Consider the following 17,944-nt stretch of genomic DNA (forward strand, 5'->3'; position numbering starts at 1 on the left):
CGTTTGACTTCAACAAGTCAAAGGTTTAATCTTATGCTACTAGATGGTGTGGGTATGAAAGTAAAGACCTATTTGTTGATTATTATGGATGAGATTGGGGGTACACTTGCTAAATATTATATGGTCTTTTTGGAGTTATCGTCATTTTGTACTCTCTTTATCATACCGTTAATTGATATAACATATACGTTTTCAGTTTGTTTGATTAAAAGTCGCCGTGCAACGCACGAGCTCTTAAAGGCTAGTTACAATAACAATATGCAACAACTCTAGTCTGCTTTAATATGTAAATAAAGGTGGGCACAAGCGCAAGTTAAACCACACTATTAAGGTTTGGTTGAAAGATTTATCATTGTACATGACCAAACATGTCTCGTTGGTTATAACTAGCGTGTAAATAATAATATGAATAATATTACTACAACGATAATATCGATTAAACGAAATTAGACTTTGGATTGATTTTAAAAACAATTTCAACCGCCTTAACAAATTCAGAGAATCTGGCATGTTTTCTTTTGGCTACTTCATGTCTTTGACCACATATTTAACCCTATTTGCTAATTGTCATCCCCAAAGGGATCGTTTTCTCAAGCCAAAAAACATTTTCACACTAGGATTTTGCATTTTGCTCCCCTCAAGTAGAACCAACTTACACAAATTACACAAACTTCAGGGGTTAAATCATAAATTCTCTAAATTAAAATAAAAACTCCATCCAATTACTTCGACAACCCGTATCTTCCTTCTCGCTCCGAGTTAAATTTCACCGACCACACCGTTAAACCCGAAATATTTTTATGAACAAAACGAAACTAACTACGTTCGAACCGGACACTTTTTAAAAAACGCTAAACACAATGACAGCCCGTATCCTCCCGCTTGCCGCGAGTTAAATTTTTCCGACTGCACCGTCAGACTCGAAATAATTTTAACAACAAAACGATACTGCTTACGTTCAAAACGGATACTTTTTAAAAAACGTTAAACCCAAACACAGCTCGTATCTTCCTGCTCGCCGGGAGTTAAATTTTGCCCCAGCACCCTTAGGCTTAGGGGTGTGCGTGGTACGGTTCCGGACCAAACTTGTTCGGTTCGGTTCCGTACCGAAACCCAATTTGAAGCAAAAACATGGACCGAGGACCGAACCAAATATTATCGGTTCGGTTCGGTTCGGTACGGTTCGGGTATTTTTAGTGTTTTTTTGGGTTTTGGTCCGGTTCGGTCCTGACCGAAGACCGAAAATCCGTAAAATTATGGACCAAGGACCGGACCGAAAAATCTCGGTTCGGTTCGAAATCGGTTCGGTCCGGTACGGTCTTCGGTTCTTCCGTACCATGCACACCCCTACTTAGGCTCGAATTAATTTTATGAACAATACGAAACTAACTACGTTCGAAACGGAAACTTTTTAAAAATCGCTAAACGACACCACCAACGACGCATAACACATGGGCCGTTTCCCCTTCTGTAAATAAAAATGCGTTAAATATGAATACGCCGGCCGAAATCCCCCGCCGCATCGCGCTGGCTGGCCCGGACTATTTGTAATAAAACTCAACAGCCCAAATCAACTCATTCACTAAGACTATTTTTAACCCTACCGGTGATATGTAGTCAATTGTATGAAGAAGTTACTTTTTGATTGTGACGTGAAAATAAAGTTAATTAGTAGTGAGTGTTAAATTTGAGCGAGTGAAAAAAAAATTGGGTGATGTGATAAAGAATGATTGAAAGTTGGGTATAAAATAAATCAATTAATAATATATAAAAATATTTAGTGGATTCTAATTGGTTGAAAAAACCCTTACGCTCACCCTTTTTTTCATCAGATTGGTGACCGACGCTCGAGCGTCGGTCAGGACGTCAAATTTTGTGCTACCTCTCATGCCAACTCAGATTTATGGGCGTTAGATTTGGTATATGAAGCCGGGTTAAAAATAGTCTAACATTACAAGGCTAATAGTGTCGGCTCATGTGAAATAACTAGAATATGATACGGGTCGCAAGTTGCTGCGGCGAGTCATTTTCATGATACATTTACGTAATGGCGTTGGTTACAGTTTATGTACACTTTCCAATCCAAACTACTCTGACACATTGTGTTCAAATAGTTTCTTCAAAAGGTTTTATATGAGGGAGGCTGCTACTTGTGCTGCTTGTTGCTAATAGAGGTATAATTTGGCACCTGCATTGGTCACACATTGAATGTTTGTCAATCTGGTGGCATGCATATAAAAGTCATGGATATGTTCTACTATTATTTAAGTTGATTTAGGTGTTACCTGGTTCTTGGAATGGTAGTTCTTTTGATGACTGGGGAAGTTAATGAACGTTGTAGGGACAACAAACACAAAATTACATAGTAACTGCATAACATGTATAGCGAAAACACGTGTTAGTGAAATTACCTATAATTTTCGATGTCTTAGATGTAGATTGTTACATGATTCATTATATGATAATTGTATGAATTAATGAATGATGTTTTAGCTTAACTAATACAGTATTCTTTTTATTGAACTAAATGAGATGAGATGTGTAACATACCTTGTTCGGAATAGTGTTATATTGGGTTCATTTGCATTAAATAAAAGCTTTGTAGAAGTTCAGTCAGTAACTGTGGGTTGACCTGCATTGCACCAGCCGCTAAGAAGAAAAAATATGTAGTTCTACACATCAGTTAGATTGGGTCCATAGTGTTTTCATATAAAATTAGTTCATTCCTTTGATACAGCCACTGACTTCTTTGGTTTGTGCATAAATTATAAGTCTATAATACGTGTACTTAGAAAATAGGCAAAAAAAGTGTTGTGTGCAAATCTGAAAGAAAGTATTAATTCTAAAAAGTAAATGGGTCAATAAATTAAATTAGGAAAATAACTGTGTCATAGTATACAAACTTTGGACCCATCTTGCACCAACTAAAAGACAACCAACACTATCTTATACTAATTCATTCAATGTAATCTAGTACTAAACAAAAACTAATCATAGTATAACAATGGATTGAGTATTAAACTGGATATTTGTTTCCTTACAAAAACTTGATTGAATTTTTGTTACACAATTCAAAATCAACCTTGCTTCATCTGAACCGTCATTTGAAGTATTCGGCCTTTTTGTTTGTTGTGACGACATAATTCTTGGCTTTGTTTAACATTAGTACCCAACTTCATTCTGTGAATATGTCGACCATGCAAACTGAACTGTAAAGAAATACAACAAAGATCAACAACATATGGGCAGCAAAATGGAGAACATCATACAGGGGACTAAGCACTTACAATGGATAGTGATAGTCATGTGTAACACAAAAATAACTTAAGATCAGTCACATGTTGATTAATTGGTGCTCCTCCATAGATGACCACAACGTTGACACCGGTCGAATAAGCAATTTTCGAGTTTCACATGTATCTGTACACAAATGAAAATAAATTCGTCATGTCACTAATATAAACTATGAATACATAAGCATTAGTAAAATTGGTCGTAAATCAAACCTAAGACAAAAGATCCGTAGTAGGAGATAAAATAAGAGCAAGAACCATACGATTTTTGCAAGGATGATCTAATAATCCCACTAATAATCAGGAAATAAAACGCCGTTGTCTTCCCTGAACCTTTTTGAGCGCACGCCATCAAATCTCGACCCGCTAAAGGAATCGAAAATGTGTAACGTTGAACCGGTGTCGGTTTAACATACTTACACCTTCTAATGTTGAGATTCAAAGCATCTCCTAAATCAATGTCCGCAAATGCATTAACTGGAGGTGGCACATTCTCACCAGTCGTCTCAACCGATATATCCTCATAAGCATCGAAATCAATCCCATTATTTTCTTGCTTTAACTTACTTTCATCAACAACCAACACCTCGACTATTGGTTCCGTGTCCCTGGCCTACCATAATCTGACCTAAGTGGACCACACAGTGAACCACTCGTTTGTCCACTATAACCTAAAATACATTCATCGGTGGTACATTATTCAAAATACCATGCCCCATCTATTTGTTCATACACGGGTGGCCTAATACAAAGATGAGGTGGTACATATGAAGGCTTAACAGGAGCTCCAAAAACATTAGTATCAGTTCCTGAAGGTGCATTATCGACAACATCTGCCCATGAAGTTCTCATACATGAACGACAACTCCATACGTCCCACACCTCAAAACGACAACTCAAATAATGATTGATCTGAATACGACAACCGAAGTATGCACTATTAGTGGCTTAGTGCTTCACCAAACAAATATAAATATATAAATATGAGATAAAATGCAAGTAAAGACCAAATGAAAAAGTACTTGTTAAATTAGTATACAACCGTAAAGGAGCGAAATCAGCAAATTAGGATTCATAGCTCAAATGTAGCTTTGAATATAACCTGAAAGAAACAAACACAAAACGGATTATAACTATCTGTATATGTCAACTAAAAGCACAAAACAGAATAATTAAAACAGTAATTAATTGAACACTTTAAGACACAATTAGAGTAAGTTATTGCAGCTTATAAGCTTACTAATTGATATAGTATCAAAATTTAACTCACAAATCAGAGTAACTTATTGCAACTTATAAGTAATATGTCAACTTAATCTAATTAGTGAACAATATATAGATCACAAATGCAATCCAAATTAAGACACGATTAGAGTAAGTTATTTTGTACTCCTCTATTGTTGGTGATTTTAGCATGATCCAACGCCATTTTAGTTGATTTGAATTGCTAAGTTGAAAGTGCTCGAACCATTGAAACGCTACACGGATTTGGGGAGTGTGGAGTACACGTTCGTAAAGTGTAAAATGGTTTGAGGATATGTTAGTGAGCTTGGAAATAACATTTGGAACTTAAGGAATGCGAAACACGACTTGAAAGAATGCGAAACGCGACTTGAAAGGCTAAACACACTTGAAAATAAGCTTAAACTTGATTTTGGTGTGCGGTAGCTTTAAGCCGCGGCGCGGCTCATGGACCCGCGGCGCGGCTTAAAGGGTGATTTTGAGTTCGAGTGTTTTAGCATTTCTGGAAGTGTTAGTCCGCGGCGCGTCTTAACACTGAACTCGCTGAAAAGGTGTTTTTTCAACCCAAAAGGCACATTTGAACCCCAAACGTTATGAGGTTGTTCCAGGACTTCTATGAAAGGTTTTTCCATGTATTTGGACTTGTTTAAGCACAAATACATGGGTGTGACATTCCAAGCATTATGTGGATTCATATGAAACGGTGTGACTCTTCAAAGACACCTTTTGACCCATTATAAATATATGGATTCATTTCCATATGAAAGGTTAGACTTTTTACACAATGTTCCAGATTTTAAACATGTCTAACACACTTTCAACACAAAACTTCCAGATTTATGCAATCTACAATTGCAAGGAACAATTATCTTTTGGTCAAGACGATTGTTCATACTAGTCTTATCCTAATAGTGATTTCGTGTAACCCGTGACCAAGTGGGTCGAAATACTCTATTAAGAAAGTGTTCACACGATTCTAGTATCAATCCGGTTGTTGATTCTTTACCCACTAATCCAAAGTATTTCCCCAACATCTATAACCAATTCATATGTTATTAACTAATTAAGCGGTATAATTACAAATAACCATAGTGCATATCCAAGTCAGTTTGAATATACTACCTATTTATATGATTATATATGTGATAGTTAATGATAGTCCAATACGATTAAAAGTTTAACATGATATGGGTGAATGAACATACAACATCCCTGAAGAAATAGTCAGCCCTAAATTCAATGGTTAATCAAGCAAACTGTGCAAAAAAAAAAAAAAACAAATAGGAACATTTGACTTTTACTCTTTCAGAAGTAAAACAATCACCTTGAAAAACCCTAAATTCACACTTAGAAACGGGTGTACAGAAGCAGATAAGAAATCATTGTTACATCGAATAAAAAACTAACAAAATGAAAAAACCCTAACTTTTCACATAACCTCAAATCGAAGAAAGCGGCGTTTCTTGAATCAATAAACAGGGGTAAAAGGGTGAAATCAAAAGATTACAACCCTAATTACCACCTTAGTGTATCTGATTCGCTAGAAAACGAAGAGGCAGGAATCGGTCCACCAACCTTAATTTGGTCGGTTTAGTTTTTTGAAGGCGAAACAAAGAGCTCTGATGATAACTAAATTGGAGCATGAAGGTTGATTGAGAAGCAAGATCAAGGTTCCAGAGTAATAGCATGTGAGAATAAAAGAAGGGAAAATTAGAAAGAGAATGTGTGAGAGTGGTGTTGAAAACGACGGAGGATTAAAACTGAAAGGACTAAAAATGGGGTAGCTATTAGTATATAAGAGTAAAATAATAATAATAATAATAATAATAATTATTATTATTATTATCTTATCAAGCATCTTAGTGATCGTCATTGTGGTATCGATGCGCGGGATATCACTCGACATTCTCTTACTTCTAATTTGGGTGTTTATACTGAGGCTGATGTTACCTTTAGGCGTATGGGGATTTGGTTATGTGGTGTTTGCTACAAAACACACACGGTACGTGCTAAGTGCCGTCATGGTAGGGGCCCAGATGTGCCTCCCCCCGATGAGGGAAATGGTGTTGTTCGTTTTGTATTTCATAATTTTACCAAGCCACTAGCCCCCTCTTCTCCTGCTCGACTTTGTATTGAGGATGGTTCAGTGCGTGATCATAACGATGGTTTTGACGTGGCTCTCCTTGATCGCTTGTTCTCTAAGGGGTTTCGTACGGTTAAGTCTATCCCTCCCAAGTGTCATTTGGGGTTTTCTCGGGTTTTGAAAGGTGCTCTTGATAAGGTGATCTCTAAGCCTGATGACATTTCTAGTTGGGTCTCTTTGTTGGTGTTACCCCTTTGTACCCTTAAAATCTTTCGGCCACGGAGTTGTCGTGAGTCTAGGTCTTCGATAAAGCGTCGGCATCAGGAAGAGAATATTTCCCGTGCTATTTGCTCTTGGGGGACAGCGGGTGGAAGTTTACAGCTTGTGAGGGAGTATTTGGCAGAGAATTCTCCTATGTTGTCAGTGGCTGATGATGAGGTCCTTGATTTGGAAGAGCGTAATATTAAGCAGTGTCGTAGGAAGATTTGTGATGGCCATTACACCGCTGCAGCTCGTGTTCTTTCTTCATCAGGCATTGCTCCTTATAATGACGCCACGCTGGCGGACTTGCTGTCTAAGCATCCTTCTTCTATAGCTCCATCCTTGCCTGATATGCCGGTTGATCACCTACACCTCGTTACGACTTCTGCTGTTGTTTTGGGCCAGATTAAAAGTTTTCCTCGGGGCACATCATGTGGTAGGGATGGTTTACGTGCACAACACCTTATGGATTGCTTGAGTGGTGCTGCTGTGGCAGTCTCGGATGAGTTGGTTGGCTCTATTACTGGGGTCGTTAATCTCTTTCTAGCTGGAAGGTGCCCTATGGAATTAGGAGAGTATATAGCTAGTGCTCCCCTCACACCGCTTGTCAAGCCCGGCGGTGGTATTCGTCCTATAGCTGTGGGTACTGTTTGGTGACGTCTTGTTTCGAAGGTTGGCGCTGCTATGGTTGGCCAGTCTTTGGGAAGTTACTTCGATGGTCTTCAATTTGGTGTTGGTGTTTCTTCAGGTGGTGAGGCTATTCTTCATGCTGTGAATCGGTTGATTGAGGATCGTGGCTCTGATGTTGGTCTCTCTATGTTATTAGTTGATTTTCAAAATGCATTCAATCTTGTTGATCGTACGTTCATGTTACATGAAGGTCGCCGCCTTTGTCCGAGCATTTCTCAGTGGGTTGAATTTTGCTACTCTAATCCAGCAAGATTGTATTATGGGAACCACACCTTATGGTCTTCTCAGGGGGTGCAACAGGGTGATCCTCTTGGTCCGCTACTTTTTGCTTTGGTCTTACAACCCTTGGTTTCTAAAATCAGAGATAATTTTGAGGTTTGTCTTCAGGCGTGGTATTTGGATGATGGCACTATTATTGGGGACACTTTGGTGGTGGGGAAGGTTTTGCATTTGATTATGGGGGATGGGCCTCGTTTTGGGCTTCATCTCAACGTTGAAAAAACAGAAATTTTCTGGCCTACGGAGGACCCTCGCAGCAGGCAAGTAGGTGTCTTTCCTCCTAATATTGCTCGACCTTTAAATGGTGTTAAGTTGCTTGGGGCCCCCGCAAGTTCCGATCTTGGTTTTAGTAGTGAACTGGTGATGCATAGGGTGACCAAGTCCATTGCGCTTATGGATAAGGTTGCTAAGCTTGATGATCCTCAGTGTGAGTTGTTGTTGCTTAGGGCATGTACGGGAGTTTCTAAACTCTACTTTACCCTGCGTACTTGTCCTCCTAGTATATTTGAGGCGGCTCAACGCGCTTTCGATGGAGCCCTTCGATCTTCCTTGGAGCGTATTGTTACTGCTTCATGGCCTGGGTTTGGTGATTGGCAGTGGCGGCTTGCCACCTTGCCATTTGCATATGGAGGGCTTGGTGTTTATTCTGCGGGAGATGTTTGGCATTATGCTTTTCTGGCTTCTCGATTACAGTCTGCTGGGTTGCAGACCAAGCTCCTACGTCATGCGGGTATTGTTGGTCTTGGTCGTGCTTTTGAAGATGCATTGGGTCTGTTTAATAAAACGGTTGAGTTTGATATTTTAGGTAATCAGAGTGAGGTCGCTGCCCCCATACTCATGAAGAAATTGGCAGATGTTTATTTCACAAAGGTTACCGCTTCTGCAGAATCCACTTTTTCATTATCTCCCCGACAATCGGCCTTATGGAAATCGCAGCAGGGTGATCACACCTCTGCTTGGCTAAGGGCAGTCCCTATTTTGGGGTTGGGTCAGACGATGAACGCAAAGACTTACCGATGTGTGTTGTGCTACCGGTTGGGTATTCCACTGTTCTCTATCTCGACGGCATGCTCTGCCTGTTCAAGGGTTTTTACTGGGGATATTTTCGGGGATCACGCGGTGTCTTGTGCTGGTATGGTGGGTATTAAGCATTGACATAACGTTGTTCGGGATTCCCTTGTTGATGTTTGTTATCGATCTGGTATTTCAGGGAGAAAGGAGGTTGACATTGGGTTGCCTGGAGGGAACGATAGGGCCCTCAGACCTGCAGATGTGTTACTTTATTCCTGGGATTGTGGTCGCGATGTTTGTGTTGACTTGACAGGGTCTTCTCCTTTGACACAGTCTGGGCTTTTCTGACTTTGTCCCTGGACGTGCTGTGGTTGATGCGGCTCGTCGGAAGCGGGTCAAGTACGAATCTAGCTGTCAGGCGATTGGTTATGGTTTTATTCCTTTCTCATTTTCTTCCCTTGGAGAATTAGAAAAGGATGTTGTTTCTTTGTTAAAGCGGGTTCAGAAGAGTTCGATGGCGCAAGATATTGGTGCCGGTGCTGCTGCTCATATTTTTACTAGGATAGGTTTTGCTATTGCTAGAGGTGTGGGGGCCCAGATTGTCTCTAGGCTTCCCACTAATTTTTTGTAAGTTTTAATACTTTTAAGTTTATTATAATAATAATAATAATAATAATAATAATAATAATAATAATAATAAAATTGTTTGAATAGCATGGTAATTACCTCTAAATGTATATTAACAAAGTTTAAGAGCCTTGAGTCAAAGAGACGAGAAAGCGCTAAATACGGAGAATGTTCAAGGTAACCTTCTATGACATCAAGAAGCAACGTAACCTTTATGTCCGGCTCCATACAATGAGTCTTGTCATCGTATGCCATGACCCTATCAGTCTGAACACCCTCCGGAAAAATGAACTTTATCTGTGCAAGATCCTTGTACGAGAACTTCCAGAAATTAAATTTAAATGATAAATAATAGATATCCATTTAATAGCAGGGATGCAAATTTTGGTAAAAAAAAAAAAAATATGGAAATTAATACTTCCACATCATATTTTATAGATTCACTTAAAATTCCTAATATATCCTTAAGTGATGTCTTGTACAAATTATTTGTTGAAATTTAATATATCCTTAAGTGATGTCTTGTACAAATTATCTGTTGAAATTTGTTAAAGGATATTTTTGGAAGGTTATCATCTATTCATGAGCCCACATTGCACACTCTCGGCTATGTAACTGATGAAATCATATCACGCACTTGCTTTAACCTTATCTGAATTACAAATTTTATCTTTATCGTTTTCCTTTATTTATCTGTTTATCTTAGAAAATTAGAAACCCAAAATTATTTCAAACTACTCCTTAGAAATAATAAGTCTATTAATAGTTACTACTGCGAAAGGTTCGATTTTGTTGCCTTCTTAAACGAACGATCCTAGTTCATACTTCTCTTACTCACACATAGGAAGGAGTAGTAGATTTAGGCCCTGCATATTATAAATTTAAAATATAGATTCTAAATCTCGATAGAAGGCTGGCGACCTAAGGACACCGCTACAAAATAAACCGTCCATTTTGACTACATCAAGTTAGATGAACAAAAAGATGAGAAAATCACAATCCATATCAATATCTTAAAAATTTTATTCTTACCGAACAAGAAACATTGAGATAACTATTTTAACGTGAGTTATAGTAATCTTAACATAGCTTGAATATTGACAAACTCTAAATGTTAATTTCAGAAACTAAGGAACCTTGAAGATGGAAAAATGTAACTGAATACATATTGCAACTGCAAACATAACAAATGATGCTATCAGTTGCTTTGGCCAAAACTACACATTTACCTAGCGCGATAGTGAATTCAAACTCCATTTGTTTGTTCCCAGAATTTGGTACCACAATTCAAACGAAACAAATGGCAAAAAACCACAACAATCAAAAATAACACGCAAGGTACCAAAGATTGAGAATCGGAAAACATACCAGAGATAAAGAATCATACTTCGCTAAACAATCGAATGAAACTTCAAACGGGAACACGTTCAATCGCAATCAACGGAACAACACAAACCCCTAACTTTTTAGGTTCGAAGCATAAACCGACGATGACCAAAAAATACGCGAAGCAAAACCCTAAAAGGAGATGGTGAAACCCAGATGAAGATTAAGATCGGATGCATGAATGGTTTCTCCATGGCGACTGATTTTGAAATTCAAATCTACCCCAAGGGTTAATGTTAAATTGTACAACTAGAGATATAAAAGCCCGTGAAGCACGCGTGGAGCTTTTTAGGGTCAAATAAGTACTATGTATGATAAAGTTTTTTTTAACATTTTTTTTTTTTTTCTTTGTTTAATATTTCCTATTTTTTTTTTTTTTTTAGGATGACATCAACATAGATGTTTAGAAATTTTTCTTAGATTTTTTTGTAAGTTTGGGGAGAGACTATTTAGGACATTATGTTTTTGCCCTTTTCTAATATTATAATAGATGAGAAACTTAAACCATCTTGTTACCAAACTCGTACATAATGCACACCGGTGCTGAACAACACAATTTGGAGTGGTGATTGAATCAACGCTCATACAACCCGCTACAAGATGATAATATTCTATCTATAGTTCACAATTAGCCGATAATTAAGTCTCAAATTAATAAAATGATTTCACCTTAAAGATCATGGGTCTTCAAGAAGCATAGTTCAGCCAGGGCATCACCTTTCTGTTGGTGATTTTAGTGTCATCCAACTAACATTTTAGCTGATTGTGATTTACTAGAAAGCAGGAGTTGACTAGTGATACTTAACATGGGTTCGGTGAGTGCGGAGTGCACGCCCATAAGAGTGAACTAGACACTGGCGCACGGTAATGGCGGGGGGTCAAGGGGGATGCGCCCCCTTGCGGGGTCCAAGGGGCAGAGCCCCTGGCTGGGGCCCCGCTCCTAGGTGAGCGGGCAGGGGTCGAGGGGGCAGCGCCCCGAAACAAAAACGTTTTGAGTGATACGTTTTAATGAAACGTTTAAATAAAACGTTTTTCCCGCTCCTTTTTCAACCGTCATAACCATTCATTTGTTAACCGCCTAAACTGTTTTATATAATCAGTTTTGGAAAAACTGCTTTCATTCTTATTCAATTTCATACAGAACGAACACACAAATCTATACACATAAATCGCATTCTTCTTGTCTGGAAACGATTTGCATTTCTAGTCTTATCCCAATTGAAATTTCGTGTAACCCGAGACAAGGAGGGTCGGAATATTCAATTAGGAAAGTGTTTCACGATTCTAGAAATATCCGGATTATCTGTTTACATACCCTGTTTCTAACACTTTCAAGAGGTCTTCTACTTTCTTGATTATATTTGCAGACTCTATAACTTCTCCTCTCGAATATGTGCTTACCCTTAAGACTTATAGTCACTTGATCGAAGAGGCTGCATTTATTTGTGCCTCAATGCATTTCTGTTTTCCTACAATAAAAGATTGCAAAATGGTTAATATCTTAAAAATATTAAGATATTAGATATTTGACCCAGTTTCAATAAGCACTACTGTACATAACCATTATATACTTGACCTAGTTTAGCTCATTCAAAATAACAAAAAACCAAAATTACAATTCAAAACCAAAACTGTAATAGCAAAGCAATTATAATTTAAAAAGTTAAACATAAATTGTAACAAGATTTATCAGATTGAAATAAAAAATATCAAAAAATAATGAAATTTGATTGTAATAAAAAGCAACTTATAATAACATAAGTATAACTTTTTAATGTTCAATTGTAATAGGTCATACAAGTACCCGATTGAAGCTATTTCCTCCATTAATTTTGTTGAATATCGAGTGGATGCAGATCTAATGTTCAATTGTGTTGGCAGCCGGTTCAGATGCAACCGAAACCTTACAGTCGTTAACTTCATACTCAACTTCTATCGAATTCACTACCTCTGGTGGGGAAGTGGATGGGAAGAACTGGATATGGGTTCTGTGATGGGCACCGACAATAATTCATCATCGAGCCCTTTCTTCTTTTACTTCTGAAATGAACCAACAAAAAGTTGTTAGTTAATCATGAACTAATATTGATAAAAACATATATATTAAGATGTTATATAAAACCTGTAATTTCTTTAAGTTATGACTCGAAGCATGTCGTAAGGAAGATATCCAGCTTCCTTTCTTTCCCATTATATTATCTTTCGACAATTAACGTATGTGAAATCATCTGCCAAAATATGTGTTATGATGCAATTTGATACAAATCAAATGATAAAACACGAAAGTCGGTGAATATGCTAGATATTCGACACATATGAAGATATGAACTTTGACATTTAAAATCAAACTCTTTTGATCTACCATAGCCGATTGCAGCCATTTCAATAACAACCGTTAAAAATAAAGATTCAACATACAACACTCAAGATGTCATGATAACATTTCAACAAATTCAGCCATAATGACAACTCACAAACCTCAATAGCAACTATTCGTTTGGAACACAATGAATCCATCGGACCTTTCCATCAATTCTTTCTGTTTACATCGAGATTCTTTTTCAAACTTTGACGGGCACCGAGTTCAACTCTGTACAAATAGATTGGAATAGCCTAGTGCAGTAATCAATACTACATTATTAATTGATATAATAAGTGTTTAAATATAAAATATAGATCATTTTAAAATTAACAAAAAATAGCTTTGTAAAAAGAAATTTACTTACTTCTGAGTTTGGAATTATCTTAATATTTTAAAGTCATTGCAAGTTTTAAAAGCCTTAGCTTCTCTTACCTTTTAGAATTGTAAGGGAATTTCGGTAGTTAGAAACTATGCCTCATGTTTCCTGCCTAATCTGATAGACTAGCTCAAATCAGAACTCATAGCTCAAACTCAAGACTCCCTAGTTTACCATGTTTTATAAGGCCTCAAACAATTTTACATCTTCAACTCTTGTCCACCTACGATGGTATCTATTATGGCTAGTTATACCTAAATAATATATAAGCGGTGATATAAACATCAAAAAGAAAAAAACTAAAGTAAACTGCAATTTTAACTTTAACCATTAGTTTCAGAAAATAAATTGCACTACTAAAAAAATAATTTACATAAACCCAAAATGAACATCGAATCGGAATAACTTTAATGACATCACTAATCTATAAATTCATAATGGGATTAAAATTATCAATTTATTTTCTACAAACATAAGATAATGAACACTCTTATCGTACTTATTGTTCGATTATCGGTGATCTATAAAGAAACGAAATGAACAAAACTACAAATGGATGTAGAGAATAATGTAGGTGCTCATATTCGAATACCATAATCGATATAGGGATTGATCAAACTAGTTCATCGATGTAGCGAAAAACATAGGTGTTCTAATTCGTCATCGAAATTAATTTAGGGTTTGAATATACTACAATCCCATTATATTCGACACGGAAATTGATTAGATGATGATTTATTTCCATTCGATGATTGTTTATTTGATAGGAAAAACCTTTAGATAGATGTGAACTAGGAATAGAATTGTGTTTAGGGGAGAAACTTAGGGTTGTTTGATTGTAACTGGTGAATGAGGAACCCCTATTTTGTTTAAATGGTCACGTACGTTTTAGTATTAGTAAGGGTATTTGGAGGTTTTTAAGATTACATGGCAGTTTGGATAATTATGATTTAGTATTAGCTTTTGAATGGATGACTAGGATTGATTCTTAAACTTTTTAATATTACTATGTGTTTCTTTTAATAGATATTCGACATATATGAAGATATGAACTTTAGGATTTAAAATCAAACTCTTTTGATCTGCCATACCTAATTACAGTCATTTCAATAACAACCGTTAGAAATAAAGATTTTAACATACAACACTCAAGATGTCATCATGACAATTCAACAAATGCAGTCACGATGACAAACCTCAATAGCAACTATTAGTTTGGAACACAATGAATCCATTGTATCTTCCCATCATTTCATTATGTTTACATCGAGAATCTTTTTCAAACTTTGGCGGGCTTTGAGTTCAACTCTGTACAAATAGATACGAAGTCCTAAAACAGATGAGATTGCAGTAATCAATACTACATTAAAACTTTGATATAATAAGTGCTTAAAGATAAAATACAATTCATCTTAAAATTAACAAAAATTAGCTTTGTTAGAAGCAATCTACATACTTCCGATTTTGGAATTATCTTAATATTTTAAAGTCATTGTCAGTTTTAAAGCTTCCTTAGTTTACCATGTTTTATAAGGCCTCAAACAATTTCGCATCTTCAACTCTTGTCCGCCTACGATGGTATCTATTCTGGCTAGTGATACCTAAATAATATATAAGTTGTGATATAAACATAAAAAAAAAAAAAGACTAAAGTAGACTACAATTTTAACTTTGGCAATTAGTTTCAGAAAATAATTTACACTACTAAGAACATAATTTACGTAAACCGAAAATGAACATCGGAATCGGAATAACTATAATGACATCACAAATCTATAAATTCACAATGGGATTAAAATGTATCGATTTATTTTCTACAAACATAAGTGTGACGATCGCTCCAAATCCATATGGACGAACACGTCATTCATCGATTTCATTGCGAGATATTTGACCTCTATATGATACGTTTTGTAAACATTGCATTCTTTTGAAAAGGCACACCATAAATGAATATTTAAATCAAAGGTTTTCGACATCTGATGATTTCTACATATAGACAATCACCGTAAATAATAGTTTACAATAGTACTTTCATTGACAATGCAGTCAAAATAAGATACATGGTGATGATTTGGTGAATGCAACGTTTCCTTGATAAATATGCCATGTAAGACTCCATGCACATAGCTTGTCTAACATATAAGCAAACAGCGGAAGACTTCTAGGAACCTGAGAATAAACATGCTAACAAGTGTCAACACAAAGGTTGGTGAGTTCATAGTTTTAGTGTTTCGCATAATCTGTATATAAAAGTGGATCACAAGATTTCAGTTGTTTCATCCAGAAACGTTTATCAAAATATTCTACGAAATTGAGCACCCTGGTAACTAAACTTAACGTATATATAATTTGTACCCTTTGTATAATCATCTTAATAATACACGCAAACCAAAGTGTACGCTTCTCAAATAGCATACATCCGTTAAAAGGCTAGTGCTCTAGCTCGGACGGGGATATCAAGCCCTATGGATCCATATACTACTGATGTTATGCGAGGTGTATATGAAATAGCTTTATTTTTACTAGGAAATACTATTAAATACGATACAATTTTACACAAGATATTTATTTATTTATAGAATGGATATACCTAAACATTGCTACAACACTTATAGGCAGTGTACCTAATCGTACAGTAGTGTAGTTTTTAGTAAGTCCGGTTCGTTCCAAAGGGAATCTTTTAAACAAAGCTTAACGCTATATTAGTTTTAATTTATAAAAATACAAATATATATAAGTAATATTATTATTATAAAAGGGGGTTTTTACCGTTTAATGACCAGTTTGTCGATTTTTAAAACTTTAGTCGCAGTTAAAACCTAATGTAAAATATTAAATAAATAAAAGACTTAATTTAAAACGTAAAGTAAATAATGATAATGAAATTGCAATAAATAAAAGTGCGATAATATAAACTTGCGATAATTAAAGAGTACGATAATTAAAAGTGCAATTAAATACAATGACAATAAATAAAAGTGCGATAATTAAAAGTGCAATTAAATATGAAAATAAAGGAATTATGCTTATTTAAACTTCCGTAATCATGATGTTTGACGTGTTGATTTTAGTTTTATGCCCATGGGTTAATTGTCCTTTGTCCTAGATTATTTAATATGTCCGTCTGGTTTTTGTCCATAACAGTCCATCAGTCATAAATATAAAGTGCGAGTGTCCTCGTCAAATTATCCTTATACCCGAAGTCAAATATTCCAACTAATTGGGGACTTAAACTGTAACAAGATTTTAATACTTTGTTTAATAATTACACCAGGTTATCGACTTCGTGTAACCCAAGGTTTTAATACTTTATTATCAATTATGCCAAGTGTCCTTGTACATAATTTCACCCCTGTTTTAATAATTTCATAGACTATTAATCCATTCCCGTGTCCGGTTAAATGAACGATTATTCATACATATAAATATCCCGCCCATCGTGTCCGATTGAGTGTATATGGTTATTTATAGGTACGTCTAATTGTAAATCTTTATATTAAAATTAACAAACTATCATTTAGTTAAACAAATATAAAGCCCATTAATAGCCCATAGTCTAATTTCCACAAGTGTCGTTCTTTTGTCCAAACCCCAATTATGGTACAAAGCCCAATTACCCAATTTTAGTATTTAGCCCAACATCATGATTATTTCATTTTAAATAAGCATAATAATAACTTAGCTACGAGACATTAAATTAAAAAGGTTGAACATAACTTACAATGATTAAAAATAGCGTAGCGTTACACGGACAGAATTTCGACTTACACCCTTACAATATTCGCTAACATACCCTTATTATTAGGATTTAAAATTAAAATTAAAATTAAAATATAAATATATATACATATACGTTGATGAATGAAGAAGGAAAAAGATGTAAAAAAATCGGCCGAATGCTCGGCCTTTTATAGGCCCACGTAATACTGTTTGACCTCCGCGAGTGCGGAGGTTTTTATCTTCAAAGCTCCGCGAGTGCGAAGCTGTGGAATCCAGCTCACACAAGTTTGGATCTTAGTCTGCCGACGGATTTAATTATATAAATATAATATAAATATATAATTAATTATATATTATATTATATTTATATACATAATTAATTTGTAACTTTCGGTCCGTTGCGTCGTACGTTGAAAGCTGGTTCATGTCTCGGTTCTGGATTTTTGAACGTCCTTTTGTATAATTTAATATCTTGTACTTTGCATTTTGCAACTTGTACTCTTGTCATTTTTAGACGTTTCTCATCAATAATTTGAACCACTTTGATTGTACTTTGTACTTTTGAGCTTTTTGGTCGTTTGCGTCTTCAATTCGTCGAATCTGTCTTTTGT

At 35.9% G+C, this 17,944-nt stretch overlaps 1 long non-coding RNA gene across 7 annotated transcripts; it reads right to left on the reverse strand.

Moving 5' to 3' along the window:
* Positions 1-2,860: 2,860 nt before the first annotated feature.
* On the reverse strand, positions 2,861-6,274 carry LOC139866751 (uncharacterized). Of its 7 annotated transcripts, none has more exons than XR_011765601.1 (5): positions 5,974-6,274; positions 4,336-4,395; positions 3,507-4,205; positions 3,288-3,420; positions 2,861-3,209 (listed from the first exon to the last, which is right to left on the reverse strand). It is a non-coding gene; the product is annotated as an uncharacterized lncRNA (long non-coding RNA). The 7 variants fall into 7 exon arrangements; XR_011765603.1 differs by having other exon boundaries at positions 4,316-4,395; XR_011765602.1 differs by having other exon boundaries at positions 4,316-4,395; positions 5,962-6,274.
* Between the last annotated feature and the right edge of the window lie 11,670 nt (positions 6,275-17,944).

The sequence above is a fragment of the Rutidosis leptorrhynchoides genome, chromosome 9 (assembly GCF_046630445.1).
Source record: "Rutidosis leptorrhynchoides isolate AG116_Rl617_1_P2 chromosome 9, CSIRO_AGI_Rlap_v1, whole genome shotgun sequence".
In the NCBI taxonomy this organism is placed as follows: domain Eukaryota; kingdom Viridiplantae; phylum Streptophyta; class Magnoliopsida; order Asterales; family Asteraceae; genus Rutidosis; species Rutidosis leptorrhynchoides.